Source organism: Sminthopsis crassicaudata, chromosome 3, assembly GCF_048593235.1.
Source record: "Sminthopsis crassicaudata isolate SCR6 chromosome 3, ASM4859323v1, whole genome shotgun sequence".
NCBI lineage: Eukaryota > Metazoa > Chordata > Mammalia > Dasyuromorphia > Dasyuridae > Sminthopsis > Sminthopsis crassicaudata.
The window spans coordinates 480,410,749-480,434,321 of NC_133619.1; the positions used below are offsets into that span (position 1 = coordinate 480,410,749).

Below are 23,573 nucleotides of genomic sequence, written 5' to 3' on the forward strand. Positions count from 1 at the left end.
AATATATAAAAAATTTTAAAGATCTTTAACAATAAAATAAATGTAGAAAGTCAAAAGAAAATATAATATTTTAAAATTTTAAATATTTAAAATATTTAAAATATTTAAAAAATTTTAAAAATTTTAAAATTTAAAAAAAAATAAAAATAAAAAAAAATAGGTTAGGGCAGCTAAATGGCAGAGTAGATAAAGCACCAGCCCTGAAGTCAGAAGGATCGGAATTCTAATGTGGCCTCAGATACTTAATACTTACTAGCTATGTGACCTGGACAAAGTCATTTAACCCCAATTGTCTCACAAAAAAATAAATAAATAAAACAATATAAATGGAGTGAGGAAAAACTGTTTCATCAAACATCTCTGATAAAAATTTGGCTACAAAAATCTATGAGTTATGAATCTTAAGAGTTTTCATCAAGTATTCAAATAATGTAACAGATATGAAGAATTCATTTTCAGAAAAAAAGTAAAACAACAATTATCTGAAAGATTGTTCAAAATTACTAGCAATCAGAAAGAAACAATTAAAATGATTCTGAAATGGCTAAGGTGAAAAAAGATAAAAAAAAATTCAATGTTGGAAAAGCTGTGAGAAGACAAACTAATCTCATGAAATTAGTCCATCCATACCAAAAACTAATTTTGAATTTTGCAAAAAAAAAAAAAAAAAAAAAAAAGTTCAAAAGTCTATGAATCTTAGTTGTAATAAAGCAGATTTCAATTCACCAAAAGGAAGAACTTCCTAATAATCAGAACTATCCAAAAATGGAATGGTCACCCACAGAAGGAACTCATTAGAGTTCCCTGTCCAAAAAAAAAAAAAAAAAAATGTTCCAGCAGAGCAGGAACACTTGTCTAGAATATTGGATTCATGATTTAGGTTAGAATTGGATTAGAGAGACTCTAATTTTTTCCCCAAACTCTATGACTCTCATTAATAAATAACCAAAGATTAGCATATCAGTAGCTGAAAATAAGTCCTTTTAGTTAAACGGCCTTGGAATGGGTGATGGGATACCAAATAAGAAAATAGGGATGATACCATGGATTCAGAATTTTGTCTATGAAGGGCAGGTCTAATGACAAATCTCAAGTCAATTTCAACCTAATTTAAAGTTTCATTCTCTAAATATAAGAAGGACAGTACCCCCAAGAAAGGAAGAGGAAAAAGCAGAAGTGGGTGATTTGAGAGGTAAAAGGAGAAGGAGACTTAACTTATGCTAACTGTTAGAGGTTTCCTTTATACTCCCTGGCAATTCAGCAATACATGATTAAATCAGAAAACGCTTACCTGACAAACTGTTGGAATATTGATTACTCTCCTTTTTCACTTTAATTGGATCAGAGGGGGAGAGAACTAGCTTGCCTTACAACAATACTGAAATCCTATTATGTGATGAACATAAAAAGTCCATAAGGTGTTTACCACAAGTTTATTACTATTTACAATCTACACTAAACATTTATTAAATTGATGTCCTTGTAAATCATGACTTTTCTTTAAAAACTTCTTATTTATAACTCAATAAAGATGATGATGTACAACAATTTTTCAAACACATCTTTAAACTCCGCTAAAGCTGAATTATTTTTCAACATAAAAATCAGCAATAAACACTTCAGAATCTAAAATTGTCAGCCTGTTTTAATAGATGAATTCTGCAGAGATATGCCTCACTGACTAATATTGATTTCACTTAACAAGGGTTTATTGGATTTTAAGATGCTCAGAGTATATGTCTGGGTCACACAGAATGGTAAGGCTCCCATGTTCTGACTTATAAAAATATGCTGTTTAAATCATCAGGCTATAAGGCTTGTATTTCTCACTATCAAATTATCATTTGATTAAAAATCTGAACGAAAAACAAATAACTTTTTTTTCCTCTCATTTAATTTTATTTTATTTTCTAAATTCTCTCCCTCCTCCATTTGTTAAAAAAGCAAGATAATAACTTTAAATTGGCAAATTAAGCTCCAAAATCAATCTAAAAATTTTATAACTAGAAAACACTTAAAAGATTATCTCTGCCAGCATCTTAATTTTACAGATGAGGTAAACAAGGCCCAGAATGGTAATTTGCCCAATGACACAGTGAAAAAGGAGAACTAGCATTCTGAGGCTATGCTTTCTATATAGATGCCCTTATTTATGCATTATTTAAAGAACCCTAATACGTGACTATTTATTTTGAACATTTTAAACTAGATCTGAGATTTCATAAGGAGCTGTCCAATGAAGAAATATACATTATTAATTTAAATCTTTTATTTATTTATTTGGTCGGTTTTTTGCAGAGGCAATTGGGGTTAAGGGACTTTCCCAGGATCATTCAGCCAGGAAATATTAAGTGTCTGAGGTCATATTTGAACTCAGATCCTCCTGACTTGAGAATTGATGCTCTATCCACTACACCCACTAGCTGCCCCCACCCATTTAATTCTTTACATGCCCTGATACTTAAGAGTTAGAGAAAGCATTTTTAAGACCTAAAATATTAGTTATTTACCAAGGACAAACATAGGATCTGAACTTTAATCTTCTTGGCTCCAAAGCCAACTTTAATCACTATGCCATACTGTTTCTCATAATGTATGGATAACGCATAAAAATGCCACTCCAACATATTACAATTATAATCTTAACCTATCTATAACTATTTTGTTTGATATCTGTAAAGGGCTAGAACTGAGCAATGCACTTGGATGATGAAGCACGTGAGACTAATTGCCAATTGGACGGTTCCCTATTAACTTGTTTGAAGGTTGACCCTCCCCAGCTGTTCTGTGCTGACTTGATTGGTGAGACAAAGAGAGGGAAGTGACTTGTGTGGGAGGAGCAAGAGAAACTTGGGTGGTGGAACTCACGCTCACTTGCACTCGTGACCGGGCGTTGGAGGCAAAGGTAAAGATCTAGAATAAAGACGTTTAGTGATCCTGACTCTTGCTGATTTCTGGAAAGATAGAGTTCCAGCATTTGGCGTCCAACGTGTGGCTGGCACCCTACTTCCACCGAAGTCCTCCTGTGACCAGGAGATTAGGTGAGTATTCTAATAGAAATAAGGAACTTACCTTGTTAAGGACTAAATCAGCAATCTCTAGTAACTGAGATGGGGCAGATGTTAGGTAAATCCTGGGCCTCAGCTGACCCTGCTCCAACCCCAGCCCCTGCCTCATCTAGCAATGCTATAGAGGATATAATTAAGATAATTGATGAGAAAAGTTTACTTGTTCCCATCCCACAAATGAATAATCTCTTACACTCATAGATTCGCACGTCCCCTTGGTTCTTAAATGAAGAAAAACTACGTATAGATAAATGGAAGCTAGTGGGACTTGAAATGAAAGAATTTTACTCAAAAAATGGGAATTGTCAAATTTTCCCAGAGGTATTTTACCTATACAACTTGATTCTATTAGACTTAAGCTATCAAGAAGAGTTTAGAAGAAGGAAGAGTTCTAAAAAGGCTCAGAGAAGGAAGCGTGAGGAACAAAAGATAGAAGATAGGCAAACTCAGGACATTGCCAGAGGGCAAGGGGATTTGAATGAGGAATCTGAGGGTGTAGACTCTGATTGTCCTGAAGAAATTTCAACCCCACCTAGAGAGCAGATTATTGATCAGCCCACATCCACTCCACCTTCAGGGACGGAGGGAGGAGGAGTAGTGGGAGGGGCGGTGACCTCATCAGCGCCCCCCCCTCCTCCCACACAGAGCCCCCCCTCCCAACAACTGCCCACTCCTGTAACTAGATTAGAAAGAGGGCTTATTGAAGCAATTGAAAATGGAAAAGAAGTAGATAATGATTTCAAACTTCAAATTTTTCCCGTGATTCAACAGCGTAATTCTGCAGGTCAAGAGAGTAGAAGATATGCTCCTTTTAATATGGATGTCCTTAAAAACCTGAAAAAATCTTGCACTGTCTTTGGGGCTACATCAGATTATGTTAAAATGTTAATACACAATTTGGCTTATGAAACCTTAACCCCTAGTGACTGGAAAGTCATTGCAAAAGTGTGCTTAGAACCTGGACAAAATTTGTTGTGGCTTTCTGAATTTACTGAGCTCTGTAGAATTCAAGCCCAACAAAATAGTCAAAATGCAGCTAATACTTCCATCACCTATGACCTACTAATGGGTATAGGTTCTTATGCAGACGCTTTGGTACAGATTAATTACTCCATAACAGCATTTGAGCAAATTTCTGCTGCTGCTATCAAAGCATGGGCTTCTCTCCCCAGTAAAAACTACAAGGGTGAGACCTACACAAAAATTGTACAGGGACCAAATGAACCTTTTGCTGATTTTGTGGCACGTTTGCAGACAGCTATCATACAGGCTAATGGTGAAAATGAAGTAACAGACACTTTGGTGAGGCAACTTGCTAGAGACAATGCCAATGAGGTTTGTAGAAGGATTATACTAGGACTACGTAAGGATGCTCCTTTAGAGGAGATCATAAGACGCTGTGCCGCAATGGGCACAAATACCTTTTATAGCCAGGCTATGGTGCAGACTTCCCAAGATCCCAACATGGGGAGACAGGATCCCTTTTGGCAAGGGGTTTCCCGAGAGACTCGTCAATGCTTTCAATGCGGTAAAGTAGGCCATTTGAAAGCTCAATGTTGGCACAGAGACAGAGTGAGAACAGGCTGGGAGAACAAGACCCAAAACCCCATGTCCAAAATGCAACAGAGGACTCCATTGGGCATCAGAGTGTACACTGATTCAGGGAAACGGGATGAGGGGCCCAGCTCCAGGGCCCCAAGCAAAAAACACTTGGGGCATGATGGCAGCCGATGCCACACCCAGAGAGTGCCTCCAAGTCCAATACCCAGACATGACCAATCAGCAAGGAAGCCATCTGAGGGGAGAAAGGGATTACACAATCAGTCAGCCAGGAAGCAACATGATGGGAGAAAGGGACTACAATTAGGGAGGATAGAGTTGTATGCAGCTGGGACAATTGAGATACCCCCTGGAGAGGTGAAATCTGTTCCTCTCCAACCTATGGATCCCTTGCCTCCAGGCACAGTAGGCTTGACCATTTCACCTCCTGAGAGTACTTACAAGACAGTGTTCATTCATACACTGATGTGGGAAACTGGGGAATGTGTAGATAATATCCCAGTCACTAACACAGGGAGACAATGTGTGACTTATCAACCAGGGGAAGTAGTAGCATCGGGTTTATTGATACAGACTCCTAATAAGCAACCTGGTGACAGTCACCCATGTTCGGACTCCAAGCAGAAAAACCCAGGAATATACTGGACAGCAGCTGTGACAGCTGACCGACCTATGCTCACCATCTATATAAATGGCATAGCATTAGAAGGACTGGTGGACACAGGTGCAGATCGCACAGTCATCAGAGGTGCCAACTGGCCCAGTCACTGGCCAAAGATTAAGGCAGACACCTACATGTCTGGGGTAGGAGGATCAATAGCAGCTGAAGTTAGTGCTACCCCTTTAAGATGGGTATTTGAAGGTGAAACAGGAGTTTTTACTCCTTTTATAGTTGAAAAAATCCCCATCAATCTGTGGGGAAGAGACATTTTACAACAATTAGGGTTAAAAATGAGTACTTCGGTTTTTTAGGCAGGGCTGCTGTTGAAGGCCTGCCAACACTTTCACCTGTTCCTATCCAGTGGAAAACTGATACACCAGTGTGGATAGAACAGTGGCCCTTAGATAACAATAAAATTCAGGCCTTACTAGATATAGAACAGGAACAACTTGATCAAGGACACTTACAACCTTCTCTAAGTCCTTGGAATTCCCCAGTATTTGTTGTAAAAAAGAAATCTGGAAAATGGAGGATGTTGACTGATTTAAGAAAGGTAAATGAACAGATGGAAACTATGGGAACTCTTCAACCTGGACTTCCATCTCCTACTCAGTTGCCTAGAGAATGGCCTCTGGGTTATAGACATTAAGGATTGTTTCTATTCTATCCCTCTAGATAAGGAGGATATGAAAAGATTTGCCTTTTCAGTGCCCAGCGTTAACTTAGCTGAGCCTTATAAAAGATATGAATGGACAGTTTTGCCACAGGGAATGAAAAACAGCCCTACTATGTGTCAAATGTATGTTGCTGCTGCTCTTAGTCCAGTAAGAAAAGCATTTCCAAAAGTAATGTTATTACATTACATGGATGATATATTGGGATGTGCACCTGAGGAACAAATGTTAGAGGCATGTCTACAAAAAACCATAGAAACACTAAGGAATTATAAATTGCACATAGCTCCAGAAAAGATTCAAAGACATGCTCCTTTTCAATATTTAGGATATGAAGTATATCCTAAGTGCTTACAGTACAAAAACTCTCCTTAAGAACAGAGAAGCTAAACACCTTAAATGACTTCCAGAAATTGATAGGAGATATCCAATGGATGCGTCCCGTGCTAGGCTTGACTACCTGTCAATTGCAACCATTATATGACATTTTAAGGGGAGACAGTGCTTTAAATTCACCACGCCAGCTTACAAAAGAAGCTCAAGAGGCTTTGAGACAAGTTGAACTGGCTTTATCCAATGTGGTTGAAAGAGTCACTCAAAAACCCTTGGAAATATCAGTTTTTGCTACACAAGAGGCCCCCACAGCAGTCCTTCATCAAGGAGACAGTGTGATAGAGTGGGTGAACCTCCCAGCACAACCAGAACAAAGCCTTATTCCTTACCCAGTGCTTGTGGCTAGAATTTTATTAAAGGCCATTAAACGAGCAGTACAATTATCTGGGACAAGACCTGACAAGATATATACCTTTTATACTAATGCACAAGTTAATGTGTGCTGCGAAACCATCCCAGAGTGGCAAATTTTATTAGCCATGGCTCCAAATTTTGCACACGGGTCTCCATTAAAGATAACCAGACTGCTACATAATTGGCAATGGATTCTTGAAGAAAAGGTTTCTAAAGTTCCTCTTAAAGGACCAACTATCTTTACAGATGCATCCAAACATAATATTTGCGCTGTGTATTCTCGTGACTTAACTATAAAGAGAGTAGTCAGAACTCCTTTTCAGTCCACTCAGCAGAATGAATTGTATGCAATCATTCTAGCTCTTGCTTATTATCCGGGAGACATAAATATAATATTTGATTCAGCCTATTCAGTAGGTGTGGTACAAAGAATTGCCACAGCCCAAATAAAATTTGTAGCCTCCAATATATATCAGCTCTTTAAAGAGCTTCAAGAGCAAGTGAGAAAGCATCCAGGTAAGATTTATATTTTGCATGTCCATTCCCATAGTGGACTTCCAGGTCCTATTTTTGATGGTAATTCAAAGGCAGATAGCCTTCTAACCATGCTGGCCAGTACTCCTTTATTTCAAGAAGCACAAGAGTCTCATTCTAAATATCATCAGGCTGCCCGAGCTTTACGTTTGCAGTTTGGAATAACAAGAGAAGAAGCTAGGAGCATAGTAAAAGCCTGTACAGCTTGCCTTCCTTTCCATGCTCCTACACTTCCTCCAGGGAAGAACCCTCGTGGTTTGAGACCTAATGAAATTTGGCAAATGGATGTGACCCATTATAAATCTTTTGGTCGTCTATCTTTTATCCATGTCGTGGTAGACTCCTTTTCAGGATTCACATTTGCAATACCAGCAGCAAAAGAGACAGCCCGAGTGGTCACTGAATTCCTTATACAAGCATTTGCAATTATGGGCGTGCCACAAGCAATAAAAACAGACAATGGACCTGCATATACATCTAAACATTTTACACACTTTTGTGCACAGTATAAGATTTTACACACCACGGGCATACCCTTTAATCCTCAAGGGCAGGCAATAGTAGAGAGAAGAAACAGAGATATTAAGACACTCCTCCAAAAACAAAAGAAAGGGGGAGCCACGGGTAACCCTAGAGAACTTCTAAATTTAGTTCTCTATACCATTAATTTTTTAATTTTTGACAAAGATGCACTGGCTCCAGCAGACAGTTTTATAACCCACCAGAAGGGAAGTGTCCAGTGCGAGCAGCTCCACTGTCTTTAGATAATCGCCAAGTGATGTGGAGAGACCCAGAAAGTGGTGAATGGAAGGGACCAGATAGGTTAACTGCTTGGGGGAGAGGGTTTGCTTGTATCTCTACAGATGGAGAAGGAATCAGATGGGTGCCAACGAGCCGTATTCGCCTTGTCCATCGGAGAGAGACAGAGCAGACCCTTGAAACGAAGGAGAAGGCCCAAGAAACATCGGGTGGTTCCGTTGCTGACTGTGCCCACCACTGAAAGAACCTGGCAGTTATGGCGTTTGACCCATGGACATCAAAAACTGTTGGACTTGAAAATCCTCAGAAATCACTGGATTCTCTGAGACATCATAAGACTGTTGTAGGACTGAAAGTCCTCGGGAATCATTGGATTCTCTGAGGCATCATAAGACTGTTGTAGGACTGAAAGTCCTCAGGAATCATTGGATTCTCTGAGGCATCATAAGACTGTTGCTGGACTTCAAAAACTTGTGGGGATCATTGGATTCCCTAACAGTGAAGCAATGGACAATAGATTGGTTTTGGACTATTTCTTGGTTGCTGAAGAAGGGGTATGTGTGTCTGGTGTCTACATACCCTCCTTCTAGGACTTCTGGAAATCTCTTACAATACCATGTTGATTTATATTGTTTGTTATATCACTATTTGCATGTACAATTCCTGTTTGTTACACCACATAGAGTCTGCACTGATTGTGGGGAGAGTCACCACTAATAGCCTCTGCGTTATTGCTATGTGCTTGTGTAATAAGTCCCATGCTGATGGGTTTGTGCATACTTGTCTCTAATAAGGCCCTTCAATCCAGAAACCCGCTAGCAAATCCCCACTTCTCTTTGGTGCTTCTCATCTCCCTTCCTGAGATGTCAGGGAGGGCGTGATTATCTCCTTTTTAGTGCTTTCATCTCCCCTCTTGAGAAGTCAGGGGGGTGTGATCACCTCCTTTTTGGGGTTCTCATCTCCCTGAAAAGTCAGGGATGGCGCGACCTCCTGTGGTCTAAAACAAAAGAAAGCGGGAGATGTAAAGGGCTAGAACTGAGCAATGCACTTGGATGATGAAGCACGTGAGACTAATTGCCAATTGGACGGTTCCCTATTAACTTGTTTGAAGGTTGACCCTCCCCAGCTGTTCTGTGCTGACTTGATTGGTGAGACAAAGAGAGGGAAGTGACTTGTGTGGGAGGAGCAAGAGAAACTTGGGTGGTGGAACTCACGCTCACTTGCACTCGTGACCGGGCGTTGGAGGCGAAGGTAAAGATCTAGAAAAAGGGCGAAGGTAAAGATCTAGAAAAAGACGTTTAGTGATCCTGACTCTTGCTGATTTCTGGAAAGATAGAGTTCCAGCAGATATCATAAATAAACAATAATCAGATATTTAAATAAATGAATGGTTTTGGGGGAAGAGGGAATTGAAAAGGTACAAGTTCCTTTTAAAAATTACCTAAATATGTTTAAACTTAAATCTTCTTTTCTTCTTTATATAAATTTCCCCATTGCAAAGGCATTAACAATCATTCTGCAATCTATTTTTCCCCAAAAAAACCTACTAGTAAAAATTACATCAGGTACCATATTAATTACGCACTAAACATACAAACACAAAAATGAGATAGGCTTACCCTTAATGAGTTCACATTCGAATAAATTATATCCATTCAGAATACAAGGTGGTCTGGGGTAGGGAGATACTAGCAGCTTCAATGCATTTCTTTCTCATCTCTGACTCTTAGAAACACCTATCAGATGGTGTTCTTGAATGTCTTTTTACTATTTTTATCATTATTTTAACAATAGGCAACAATTGTAAATATTACATGACGAACAGTACATATAATAATATATCATATTATTATAATATGTAATATTTACACATAATCATTATAATATATAATATCTACATATATGCAAATTGATATAATATAATGTTTACATATATGTAAATATTACATATAACGAATAGGGAATAGGACTGTGCAAAAAACTCAACTCCTGGCAAATTTTTTTAAAGAGGAAAAATGCAATTATGTAGTAGAATGAAGAGAACAAAATATAATTCAAATTCTATTTTAGATACAGATATCTTTGTGACACTGAACAAATCACTTAACTTCTCTTAATTTCAGTTTCCTTATCTGTAAAAAGGGGGTTTTAACCATAAGGATGTAAACATTGATTTCCTAGATTTGTGAAGGCAAAATTTATACACACACACACACTCACTCACATATATATATGCATGTATGTATATATTCATACATATGGATATATATACACATATACATTTATACACACACATATAGAAGTATGTATATCTACATACATATACACATACGTATACGCATACACACAAACAGATGTATATATTAATATAATGAACTATCTTTAAGGACACCGGAGTTTCTAAGGGTCTGAGACAAGAAGCATGGGGACTGATAGAACAAAGATACAGAAGTGGGTGATGGAGAACTCTGTAAGGAGCAAGTAAATCAGAAACTAAATCTCAGAAAGTAAAAAATGGAGGAAAGACTGGAAAGATAATAAGAGATGAGATTTCAAAGACAACTAAATGTGAAATGAAGAAGTTTATATTTGATTCCCAAGACAATAGGCAGAGAGCAGTTGGATTATTTGGCAGAGGGAAGGTGGGAAGAGGCTACAGGAGCAGATGTGCACTTTAGAAAAATCCCCTTGGCAGCTGCGCTGAAGATGGATTGGGGCGCTGAGAGGCTTTTGGCAGTAAGACCAGTGAGGAGGCTGCCACAGAAGAAGGATGATAAAGGCCTGAACTGGAGTGATGGCTGGGTGAGTGACGGGGAGGGGCCACAGACTTTGTGAGCCTGAAATTGCAAGATCTGGCCCCTGGATGGATCTGTGGGTTGGGAGTAGGGGGAGTTGAGGAGGACACCCTCAGTAAAAGGACTGAGGAGGACTGCCCTGCTCAGTAAAAAAGAAATGTAGAAGGGTATGGGGGTGGGAGCCAAGCAGGAATAGAAGATAATTAATCATGGTTTGGACAACTATAGGACATCCAGTTTGAATGTCTGATAAGTAGATGGTGAGGGGGACTGGAGTTTAAGAGAGAAACTAGGACTGTATAGAAAGATAAGTGAATCATTTACATAAAGACAATTAAGTCCTTGGGAGTTGTCAAGATATTAGGAGACATCCAGTTTTCCAAAGCTAAGACCCTGTAAGCAAGCTGTGCCCGGAGCTTGGAATAACAACAATCCTGTGCACTCACCCGCTGGGTGATCTCAGCCACAGAAAAATCTCAGAATTATTTCTGGTCAGGAAGCCCCGCTATGAATCAAACTTATTACATTGTTGCTGTTATTCCTCACTGTCAAAGTCACAGCTCACTGTGCAGCCACTGGCATAAATACTGAGATCTCTGCACATTAAAGCAGGCTCCCCACGAGGGGCAGGGTTCCGGCACATCTGTCCTTACTTGCAAGGTGTTTCCCTCACTTTGAGACTTTCCTGTCTCTAGTCTGCTCTATTCAGATCCGGCTACCCACAGGTGAGGGGCCAGTCCCATCCAACTTGCAGAGCTGAGGTGGTCACTGACAGACAGAATAAAGTCCAGGCACAGTAGGCTTGTCATCACCCTTAGAAGGATCAGTAAAAGAGGGAGAAGTAGTAGAAAGAGAAGAGAGAGAGGGGGGACAACAGTGGCAAAATACAGCAGCAGTCAAGAATGATGAAGAATGAAATGCCATCAGACTTAGCAGTTAAAAGATGATAGCTATTTAATATATGTATATATAGCTATGTGACATACATGGCTATATAATAATGGCTTATAATTACTTACTATTTCATTATATATATTTATAGTAAATATATTAAACATATATATATATTTATATAATATATTTAATAATTATAATTACTTACTATGCCACAAATATTATCTCATTTAATGCTCACAAACCTAGAAGGTAGGGTTATGATCCTCATTTATGGTAAAAAAACTTAGCCAAACAGGATGAATTGCCCAGGTTTACAAAGCTAGTTACTAATCTGAGGTCGGATGTGAACAATTCTTTCTGAGTCCAAGGCTCCAGCAATCCACTGCATCACCAATTACTTTGGGAGATAGTTGCAGTCCAATGATGAAGTTAGAATTCATATTTCAAAGGGTGAATGGAGAGGACGCAGATATGCAGAAATCCTATCTTGGTAACCAAAGGAAGAAGAACTATAGGATGACTATTTTCCAGCAATGTAGGCTCCAGTAAGGGTTTGTAAGAATGGAGGGTGGGAAATTTGGACAGGCTTGTGGGCAGCATCAGTACTAACAGTAGACAAGCACTCAAAGACAATATTCAGAGGGATAGTGTAGTCAACAGTGTCAAGGGCAGCAGAGAAGTCCAGAGAGATAAGGAGGGAGAAAATCCTTAGATTTGGTGGTCAGGGGATCTTTGGCAACTTCTCAGAAAGGAGTTTTAGTTGAGTGATGAAGTCAGAAATCAGAATGCAAGAAATATAAGGGGGAATATAGAGATTTCAAGTTGAGATGGCTCTTTAAAGGAATTCGGACAAGAAAGGGAGGAGAGATAGAGAGCAAGGGTTAATGTTTTTTTTTTTGAAGATGGCATTTGGATGAGTTCATAGGCAGCAAAAAGATAGGAAAAATCAAAGATTAGAGATACCAGAAGATGACAGTAAGACAATCTGCTGGTGACTATGGGAAGGGAATAGGATTAAAGGTACATGTAGAAGAGCTGTTGTTGGGGGGAAATCTGGTCATCAGAGAAAGGAGCAAAAGGGGGAGATGGTAGGGAAGGATGCCAACAAATGTGGGAAAAGAATGAGGAAAGAAGAGAGACAACCTTGAATGGGCAGTCTCAAATTTTCCAGCAAAATACAAGGTGAGAGCCTGAAAGAGGAGAAGGCCAAGAGATGGGATGGTTGTGGGAGGCTTGAAAAGGGAAGAAAAGAGATTGGAATAACCATTATGGAAAGAGAGATAAAGAATACCTAAAAATACTAAATTTATTAAGGGTTTTAGCTGTAAATGTTTCAAAAGCAGAAATCTTTTACTGAATCTCTTGTTCATCTTGTCTTTGTTCTTCTACTCCTCTTCTACCCATAGCAGTGGCGAAGGAGAAAAGAAGTTGTAAGTAAAGGAAAGCCATAAAACATGCCTTTTCCTTTAAAATATCACATATATTTGTGGACTAAATGGATGAAAACCCATCTATCCACACCTTTGTCTTGCTTTTGTTTTGCTTTTTTTCTTTTAAAAATACACAAACTGAGTGCCTGGCATATAGTAAGTAATTAATAAATGCTTGTTTAATAAATAGTGGTCAAAAGCCAGCTAACTGTAATCCTTCCCAACATACTGCTGCAGCTTTCTCTCAAAATACTGCTTTTAGTTATACAAGTTCTTTGGCACGTGGCAAGTTAATGAGGATAAAAAGCTGTTCCATCCTAATGATGAATTTTCTACACAATTATGGGCTGGAGACTATCCACTGCATTGCAAAAAATTTTGGAAGTTCTCATCAGCTGCCCTTAATGTAGTTCTAAGTATTAAAAAAAATTATTCCTCACATTCACATAAAATCCACTTTCTTGCAACTTTAAATCATGACTATTAGAACTCATATACGTTTAGTACAGAAGATCAGGTCTAACTAACGAGAGCAAGTTGGTAGGAAAGACGAAAGAAAGATCCAGAAATAGTAGCTTTCAGAACAGCGGTATTAAAAACTTTGACATTAAAGTCATCAGAAAACAGATGGCACAATCTATATTAATATATGTAAAAATAAACAGTCATTTTCTATTTCATATAACTGTAACCACTTTTTTCCCCTGCCATAACTGTATGTAGTCCTTGGAAACCTCTAATGCAATTCACTGCAATAAAAGACATTCCTTTAAAAATCTTATTACTTTAACTCTCATAAAAGGAAGAATCATCTACCATTACCACATTCTAGGTACTCTTCTTTAGTAAAAAAAAAAAAAAAAATCTTATTATACAAAGCTGTCCTGACCTCAATTGATGTATTAATAGTACTTATGAATAAGGTAATAGAGTAGAGGTTATATTATAGGAACAGTGAGGGGAAAAGAAGAAAGAAGGAATGAAAGGAGATGGGAATAAAAAGATTAGTTTGAGATACCCAATGAGAAAAAGCTCTCATTTTTCTCAAAACGATCATAATTACAAGCATGTATAAAGACATCCTTCTATGAAACCATTAAATCTAACTTCTTTTCTTAAAGTAAGCCAATAAGAAAACAGTATTTTATTTATAAAATTTTGCTTAATAAATAACTTTACAAGAATTATTTGACATGCATTTATTAAAGGACTCCTTAGTGAAAGGGTGTAACACACAATGTTTGTAAGTCACAAGTATTAAGTTGTAAAGATATGATGGGGACAGCAAGTTTTAAATGCCAAATAGAAAAGTTTGCATTGGTTCCTGAAGGCAGTAGGGAGACACTAGAGTTTATGAAATATAAAAAAAAAAAAGAAACATAGTCAAATTTGTACTCAAGGAGAATCAGTTTGGTAGCTATGTGGAGGATAAATTGGAAGGAAAAGATCTGGGACAGTTAGGAGGCTGACAATAGTCAAGATAAAAAGAGATGAGGGCCTGCACTGAGGGTAGTGATTATGTAAGTGCATAAAAGCTCATGGACATGAAATATATTATAAAACAGTGGTATAATCTCAAATAGAAATAGATCTCTATAGTTCACTCATTGACTTAGAAAACTAACAAATAAGCATTAGCCATGTTGTGTAATACTGTTATTTATTTTGTCAAATATTTATCAATCATAATTTAATCTGATTCTGAAAGCCAGAAGTTTGACACTTCTGAAGAGGAAAAAGACTGGCAATCAACTTGATATGTGTGGTAAAGGAGAGCATGGAGCCAAAGCTAACCTTCAGATTGGGAATATGCATTAATAATAATGAAATTATTTTTGTTATATATGCCCACCTTAAATTTGCTCAGGGCCCAAGTATTTTCATATAGCATTCACATAAATTACCTCATTTGACTTTTATAATAATCCTAAAGTAGGCAGGAAAAATGGCATACTATTTTTTACATGAGATATACAAATGAATTCTCCAAGGTCACATGGCTAAAATTCCAGGCCTTCTGTCTCCCAATTCAGTTTTTTTATGTACTATAACCTCCTACATCTCTGTATCAAGAAATACTTGTAGATCTTAGGGTTAATATGGATAATGTAAATCCAAAAGTAATGTAAATTCTCATTTCAGTTCAAGTGATCATCTTCAAATTTTCAAAGTAAGAGTAGCAGAATTGACCACATAGTGTTTCATATGTGGTTTTATTTTCTTCCTACTCAGACACAAAGTAGAGATGTGGATGACAAATTTTAAAACAGTCAAAATCTAAATTAATGAAAATTAAAGAGAAGAAGAGACAAAACACTCTTATGTAGGATGGGAAAACGAATGAAGACACAAGCTTAGGACTTAAGAATTAGATAATTTATCTCCTGAATATGAAGAGCTAATAACATTTGGAACTCAAAAAGGGATTTGGATAAAATGAGTGTTAAGATAAATGCTTATCACTTAAATTATTAATTTGGTGATTAAGATCTGTGCTGTAAGATATCAACCTTTCTGACAGTGTGGAGTTTTGCTGAGATACCAAAAATTAAACTACCAAACTATAAAGTCAACAGGAATGAAAGAAGTTTTTTTTAAAAAGTCAAAGAATCTTACCATATAAGCAAGCTGTATGTGGGCTGTAGAAATTTTCTTCAGCTAGCATCAACACAGCCTTGTCTCAGATCTTAGCAGTGATAGCAATTACTGCAAAAACTAAAAAAGAAAATGACAAAAATTATTCATAAAGAAAAACCCAATTAAAACATTTTAAGAAACCAAGGTTTAGATTATAAAATTTGAACAATTCAAATCCCTAAACTAGTTCCCTTTAGTGTTAATGAGTGCTTGAGGTATACAGAAGGTTATTAGAGATCTGGAAAATATAATACTTGCTCACAATCCCAGAAGAGCTATAATACTATCTTTAAATGCCTATAGTGAATGTGAAGAGCATAAACAGTCAAAAGAAAAGAAATGAGGTAAATTACAGACAAATAGCTGAAAAACTCAAATGACCCAACATATACTTTCTGGTAAGCATTCATTTATGAATGCCACATATTGAACAGGCTACATGTGAATTAAAAAGGCAATGAAATACATGTGTTTTGGTCACCATCTCTGGGCAGATGTAAAGGCATGTGGACTCATTTCTGCCACAATTAAAAAGTGATAATTCTAGAGGACAGGTCAATGATACATGTATAATTCCACAATGAGACCTGCAGCTATTTGAAACTGTGCCCAAAATGTCACTAAAATGCACTTATCCTTTGATTCAACAATATCACCTCTAATGAGTCCAAAGAGAGGAAAGAAAAGGGGAAGAATGCCTATGTGCAAAAATATTTACAGTACTTCTTTCTGTTGTAGCAAAGAACTAGAAACTATGGTAGATATCTTAGTGTGCCTGAAGGAATGATAATATATTGATGTAATGGAATACTCCTGCACAGTAAAAAAAAACAATGAAAAGGCCACTTTCAGAGAAATCTGGGAAGACTCACATGAACTGATGCACAGGGAAGTGATTGGAACCAGAACAAAAGTACAGACAATAACCAACAACATTGTAAAGGTAAAAAAATGTAAAATACTTAAGTGTCTCACTCACATAAAATAGGAAATAACAGAGACAACATGAGCTAGAGATTCTAGATCCGGAGGGCAGACTCACACAGGACCACTGCTGACCCATTCTTCCTCACCAAAAGTTCTAGAGATCTCTCTGATGGCATCCTTGATTTCCCTTCCCCCTCTTCAGCTCTCTATCCTTTATTGCCTTTGCTCTTTATTGTCCCTTCCAACCCAAGTGTCTCATTTTAAAACTTAGGTCTGACCTTGTGTAAATTAAAACACATCCATAATAAAGGCTTACTGCTTTTAGCATCACGGTCTGATGTGACTTTTTGTGAAAGTCCTTAAGTCCCAAAGCAGCTTTAATAGACTGGGATGGAGACTTAAAACAATCCCTTAATCTTTCAGGTCTCAGTTTGCTCATATGTAAAATGAGGGGACTGAATAAGAAGGTCTCTTACAAGTTCAACCACATACACAGTAATAGAATTGAACTTGAATCTATTAAACTGTGTTATTGAGAAATGGGCCTGAGAAAGCAAAAGAAAAAATGTTAGGTCAGCTTTTACTTTTCAAAAAATTCTTTTCAATAGGAAAAAAACATCTAGAATTAACATCTACAAATTGAACACCTAAAATTTTAAGCAAAGTTAGAGGTCAAGGGATGTTTCTGAATGGTTTTGCTTCCTACAGGGAAATTTAGCAAGAGAAAAATAAAGCATCAGCTTAAACCTCTATAGAGAGCTTTTTTAATAAAAAAAAATTGAATCAACTCTAAAAAATCCTTCTAAATTCTAAGAAAGCCAACAGTTATACACACACATACTTTTTAATAAAAAGTACACACACACACATATATATGTATACTTATAAAATATAATACATAAGTATACATTGTGTTTTTATGTGTGTATTTATACATATATATATATACACATATATATGAAGAGAGAGGGAATGAGACAAAGACAGAGACAGAGAAAGAAAAGAGAAACAGAGAGACACAGAGACAGAAAGCAGAGACACACAAACATAGAGACTGAGAAAGAGAGAGAGAGAATGTGTACATAGCTATATATGTATATAGTATATCTCTATCTATCCATCTATTATCTACTTATTTTGGAGGAGTAGGCTGGGGACTATGATTTCCCTGATGTAAGAAGCTCTCACTAAAGCCTTTCTCACAGCTCGCTGTGAGAAGCAGTGGGAGAAAAGTGGACAGAAAATTAGCTTAAGAGTCAGGAAAACCATGATTCTGATCCTGTCTCTGCCACATGCATACTGATTGTGTGACTCCAGGCAAGTCACAAAATAGTGTTCTAATCAACTCTCAGTCCATAAGCAGCCGAGAAGGTGCCAATCTGTACTGGGGGAGCTCATTATACCATTGATGGAAACCCAATCAGTCCCCAAAATAGACATGGAAACATGGACAGAGAAACAGATATATGGTATGTTCGTTGGAAGACATATTTATGAGAAAAAAATTGTATTTTTAAATTGTAGTAAATTAAAACCTCTCCTAAAAGCAATATATGCAGTCATACTCAATATATATGATTGAGAATAATTTTACTATTTTCGATGATTCTTATTTGAAGTTTAATCTTTGGTTTCATGACAGGATGATACCTATGATCCAAAAACCTGTTCCTTAATTATAACATTCTTATAATAAAATGTTACATGCTACTCTTTAAAAGAATATACTACTATATAATACTATAGCAAAAAGTAGTAGCTGCCTGAACTCTGCTAGCATTGTCAATTATGTCTTCAATTTCTAAGTGCTGAAAGAAAGTTCTTAGTCAGGTACTGCAAAGATATTTTTGGCCCAGATAACCTCTAAGGTTAGCTTCCAATTTTAAGTTTCTATGATTTCCTGAAGATTTATAGAAAAAAAAAAGTATATTCAATCAATATGACTGGGCAGTAAAGCAAGACACTATCATACTTTGAGTGAGCTATCTAGAAGTCCGCTGTTGGCTAGAAATGTTTCTGCTCCTTTTATGTAGGAATTCTTTTTTATAGAAATTAAGTTCACATTGATTCTTTCATTAGTTTTAGATTGTGTAACCACTCATGACATAGCAGCTCTTGTTAAAATGAATAAGTAACTACAGCAACATTAACCGGACTCAATAGACAGGTCGATCACAATGTAAGGGGTCCTGAGTGAATGGGGAAGTAAGCTCTTGTTGTGGTGTTTGTCCAATCATATCTGACTCTTCTGGACCCCATTAGGGGTTTTCTTAAGCAAAGACAAAACAGTGGTTTGTTATTTCCTTCTCCAGTTCATTTTACAGATTAAGAAACTGAGGTAAACAGGATTAAGTGATTTGCCCAGGGTCATACATCCACTAAGTACATGAGACCACATTTGAACTCAGATCTTCCTGACTCCAAACCTGACTCTACCCACTGCACCACCAAAAGGGATATTTCAGAGGTTTTTCTTTGAGAACACGGGATCACTCAACTCCATGGCACAATAAACCACTAAAGCAGGATGCTTTTATTCTGAAGCATATTATTATAAAATAAAAACAGAAGGTAGTTAATTTCTCACTTTGGTATTTACATTTCTTAATAAATAGGAAAATGCCAGACACACAGCAGACAATAAATGTTTTTTGAGTGATTGATAAACTGAACTGTCCTAAATTCCTATATATTAAGTAACTACAAATTCTTATCTCCCTTATAAAGACAACCAGAATGGTTGAATCCATGACATATGAATATAAGTTGAAGGAACTGGGGGTTAACATGGACAGAAAACTCAAGGAACCATGTGGTACTTGATTTTCAAGTATTTGGTGAACTGTCATTGGAGGGAGGATTTAGATTTTTTCACTAAAGAATCTGGAGTAATAAGTAGAATTTGTAAAGAAACAAATTTGGCTAGATGTCATATGTACATAAACCTATAAGGTGAACAAAGCATATTCCTTATAACTACTTTTGAGAAGTGGATGCGGTAAATATTATCCCCATACTGCAAATGAGGAAACTGAGAGGCACAGAAGATAAGTAACTTGAAAATTATCAAATGTTTTATTTTCAGAGCCAGGTCTGAAACCTCAGTTTGCTGGCTTCAAATTCCAGTACCTTTCCAACTAAACTTTAAACTACTTAGGCCTTAACTTATCTTTCCGTCTATCTCCCTTTCTTTAAAGTAGTTCTATGTCACAAAAATATTTTTAAATACAGATGCTAAATGCTAAATGCAGATGCAGAATCTAATCTTATTATAAAACTGAATATGAATTTCAGCACTGCACAAATGTGTTTAGTTATCATTGCCAAGATGTCATCTATTAATAGTTTTATATCCTTAACCTTTAGATTCAAATTCTAGGGAGTGTAAGATATTAATGTGTATTAGCCTATGAAGTTATACAATAAAACAAAAATTTTATAACTTTGAATCTTCCATTCGTCCAAATCGTTATAGTATGGAGACTACCAGTTAGAACAAATGCATGTATGTTTAAAATGTTGCATATTACTTTGAATAAAAAAATAAAAATTATCAGTAACATTTCACAAACAAGGTTCCCAAATGATTATAGGAAAAACATGGTTGATAATGAGTACTATGACTAATTTTACTAGTAACAAGACATCAGTGCTGAGAAAACCTATGGTAATACAAATAAGTGATACTCCATGCACTCTTCAATGCAATTTTTTTTTTAACCAGTTCTGCCTTAGGAGAACTGGGTTCAAAATATTGCTTCAGATACGTACTAGCTGTATAAAGATAGATAACATTTAACTTCTAAGAAATTCAATTTTCTACATATCAAGTAAGAATGTATATAAAAGTACTTTTCAAGGCTTGAAGCATTATAAACAGACTGATATTATGGATAAAAGAAACAGCATGGTATAGTCAAGTGAGAAAGAGGGAGCAAAGAGAAAAGAGGAAGAGAAAGAGAGAGAGAAAGAGAGAGAGAGAGAAAGAGAGAGAGAGACAGAGAGAAAGAGAGAGAGAGAGACAGAGAGACAGAGACAGAGAGACAGAGAGAGAGAGACAGAGAGACAGAGAGACAGAGAGAGAGAGAGAGAGAGAGAGAGAGAGAGAGAGAGAGAGAGAGAGAGAGAGAGAGAGAGAGAGAGAGAGAGTACATAGTGACCTCAAAGCCAAAAGGATCTAGGTTCAAGTCTCACCTCTGACATACTAGCTGTGTAACAATTCTGGGTAAGTTATTTAACCTGCTATGGATAACTTTTCTGAAGACTGACTTTCTCCCTCCTCCATTGCTTCACATTATTTTATTAAATGATTCTTCTTTCATTCTTCCATCATTCTCTTCCATAAGTTTTGACAACTAAGTTGATATTCTCAGATGTCTTGGTTGCCACACTTCATATATCAAGGAGATAAAAATGCTTTTTGTACAAAACCATATGAGGGGCTCTTTTGGCCTCCTCACCATTTCACACCAATTAAAACTTCTATAGTCAGAATCAATGTATTTTCCTTATTGCAGGCACAATTTGAAGCATCATAGGCTTATCTGAATTGGTCAAATTAGAGTACTTATAATGGAATAAGCATATGATCTCCTATTTATCCATTTTTCTATTTTGGTCTTGGATTTTATCTTTGCTCTAATAACTCAAAAGTCTGACCATGTAAACACCTGATTCTGATAAGAGTTCTACCTCACTTGTTTCACACACAGTAAGGATGTCAATATTGCTATGACCTAGTTCCCCTCACAGTATGCTGTCTCACTGGACAAGGATTTCATGTCTAGAGTACCAACATTTAAAATATACATATAGATAGATATATTTATAGACATATAAATATAAATATTATATCCTGGCATACTTCTCCCTTTTATATCACTACATAAATATGCATGCAAAAGTGAGCTAGATAGAACCAAAGACTGTTTTTAATAATTTTCTTTGCTCTGTGGACTGCCTTAGCTTAAAATTCCATCAATTTGTAACCATTCTACTAAATAGTGATAGGCCTCTCCATATTTAGAGCTAATCCTCTAAAAAAAAAAAAAGTTTATATCAAAACATTACTTCTGGCAATTTTCTGGATGAAAATAGGCTTAATTTTGCTCCAAAATTCCACCATCCCATAATTTGTTCTACATAATTTATTTATTCCAATAATTTTTCAATATTTCCATCCCATACCCCCAGTTTAACACTGGATTATGTCAACATATTTGAAACACAGAAGTATACCATGAACCAATTAATTTTAGAAATATTGATAAGGTCCAATGTATTTATTTCAAAGAAGAGAGGAAAAATAAATGAAAAAAATTATGAAAAGATAAAATAATTATTGGTGAATTCAGGAATAACAAACTAAGACCAAGAATCTTATTAGATCACCACTGCACATCTGGATAGGAGATTTCATAAGAAACTCAAAAATCCTATTCTGGGTCTTATACCATTACTCAAATCTGTAGGCAACAAAATCCACTTAAAGATTAGATTGGAAAACCCTGGGCTAGCTTAGCATTTCAAAAGAACAGCACTACTAAATTAAATCCTTTACCTCAACAAATTCTCCTGCCTTCCAGTAAAAAGGAGAAATAATCACATCATGAAAACATAACAGTCTACAACCTGGGAAATCATCATAAGACGGGGCTGACCAAGTAGGCTATCTTTATAAAAAAAGAAATGATTGCTTAGTAAAATATGCCCACTATAAAAAAGAGTCCCAGAGAGCTTTAGTACACAGCCCAGCTGTACTCATCAGAAAGGGCTTGCCTTAAAATACCACTCCAGACATACAATCACTCCCTAGACTTTAAAGTTGGGGTTAATTTGTATTCTGCAAAAGATTTCTGCGCTTATGCATATCGCATTTTGTCCCATACTTTCACTGGAGGTAGCTACGTCTGTATTCCAGTGAAGCACACTTTTTTCTAGCCAAAACTAAGACAATGTTATTGATTTCACCAACTTTGTGGCATATTTCTTTCCATAATAATAAGCATTTACAAAATATAAATTTATCGAAACATCACTAAAGGCTTTCATCTAATATAACTGTATTTAGTTTAATTTAAACAAAGCTATTTTAATTTAATTTAATTAATTTAAAACTATTTTTATCTTCCATTTAGTCCCCTTGCTTTCAAAGAAATTCATCCATCCAGGGTATTTTGTTATTGCTGTTCACTCATTTCAGCTGTGTCTGACCCTTAGTGACCTTATCTGTGGTTTTTCTCAGCAAAGATACAGGTTTGCTATTTCCTTTTCCAGGTCATTTTACAGATGAGAAAACTGAGATAGTATTAATTTTGTTGTTGCAGTGTACAAGGTTTTCTTCACTTTACTCACTTCATTCAACATCAGTTCATTTATCTTTTCAGTCTTTCCTTAAATCAGCTTGCTCATCACTTCTCATAGAGAAATAATATTCATAACATTCATATACCATAACTTATTCAGCCATTCTCCAACTGATGGGCATCCACTCAGTTTCCAGTTTCTAGCCACTACAAAAAGAGCTGCCACAAATATTTTTGCGCATGTGGGTCTTTTTCCTTCTTTTATTATTTCTTTGAAATGCAAATCCAGTAAAGACACTGCTAGATCAAAGAGTATACATTTTTATTCCAATTATATTTTAATCTAATTTATAATTATATATGTTATGTGTTGTTAATATAATATAATGCAATACAATATATAGTATATAATAATTATAATTTAATCTAATTCAGGCAGCATTCAGGACTGTTGCAGACAATACACCACCCATTTGACCCTTCTGTTCTGTAGTACTGTTTGTACAACTCCTGTGATATTTATTATAGGCTGGTTGAGGTATAGAATATGCTCAGGGAAGTCTAGTGCCTCTGGTGTGA

The 23,573-nt window shown here is 36.4% G+C and overlaps 1 protein-coding gene across 2 annotated transcripts in view; it reads right to left on the reverse strand.

Annotated features, from left to right (window-relative positions):
• Positions 1–23,573, reverse strand: part of WASF3 (WASP family member 3) — a 184,350-nt gene that overhangs the window by 84,457 nt on the left and 76,320 nt on the right. For both annotated transcript variants that reach the window (XM_074303610.1, XM_074303609.1), the window contains exon 2: positions 15,742–15,840. The gene's annotated coding sequence lies outside the window, so the exon portion shown is untranslated. The remainder of the gene's footprint in view (positions 1–15,741; positions 15,841–23,573) is intronic.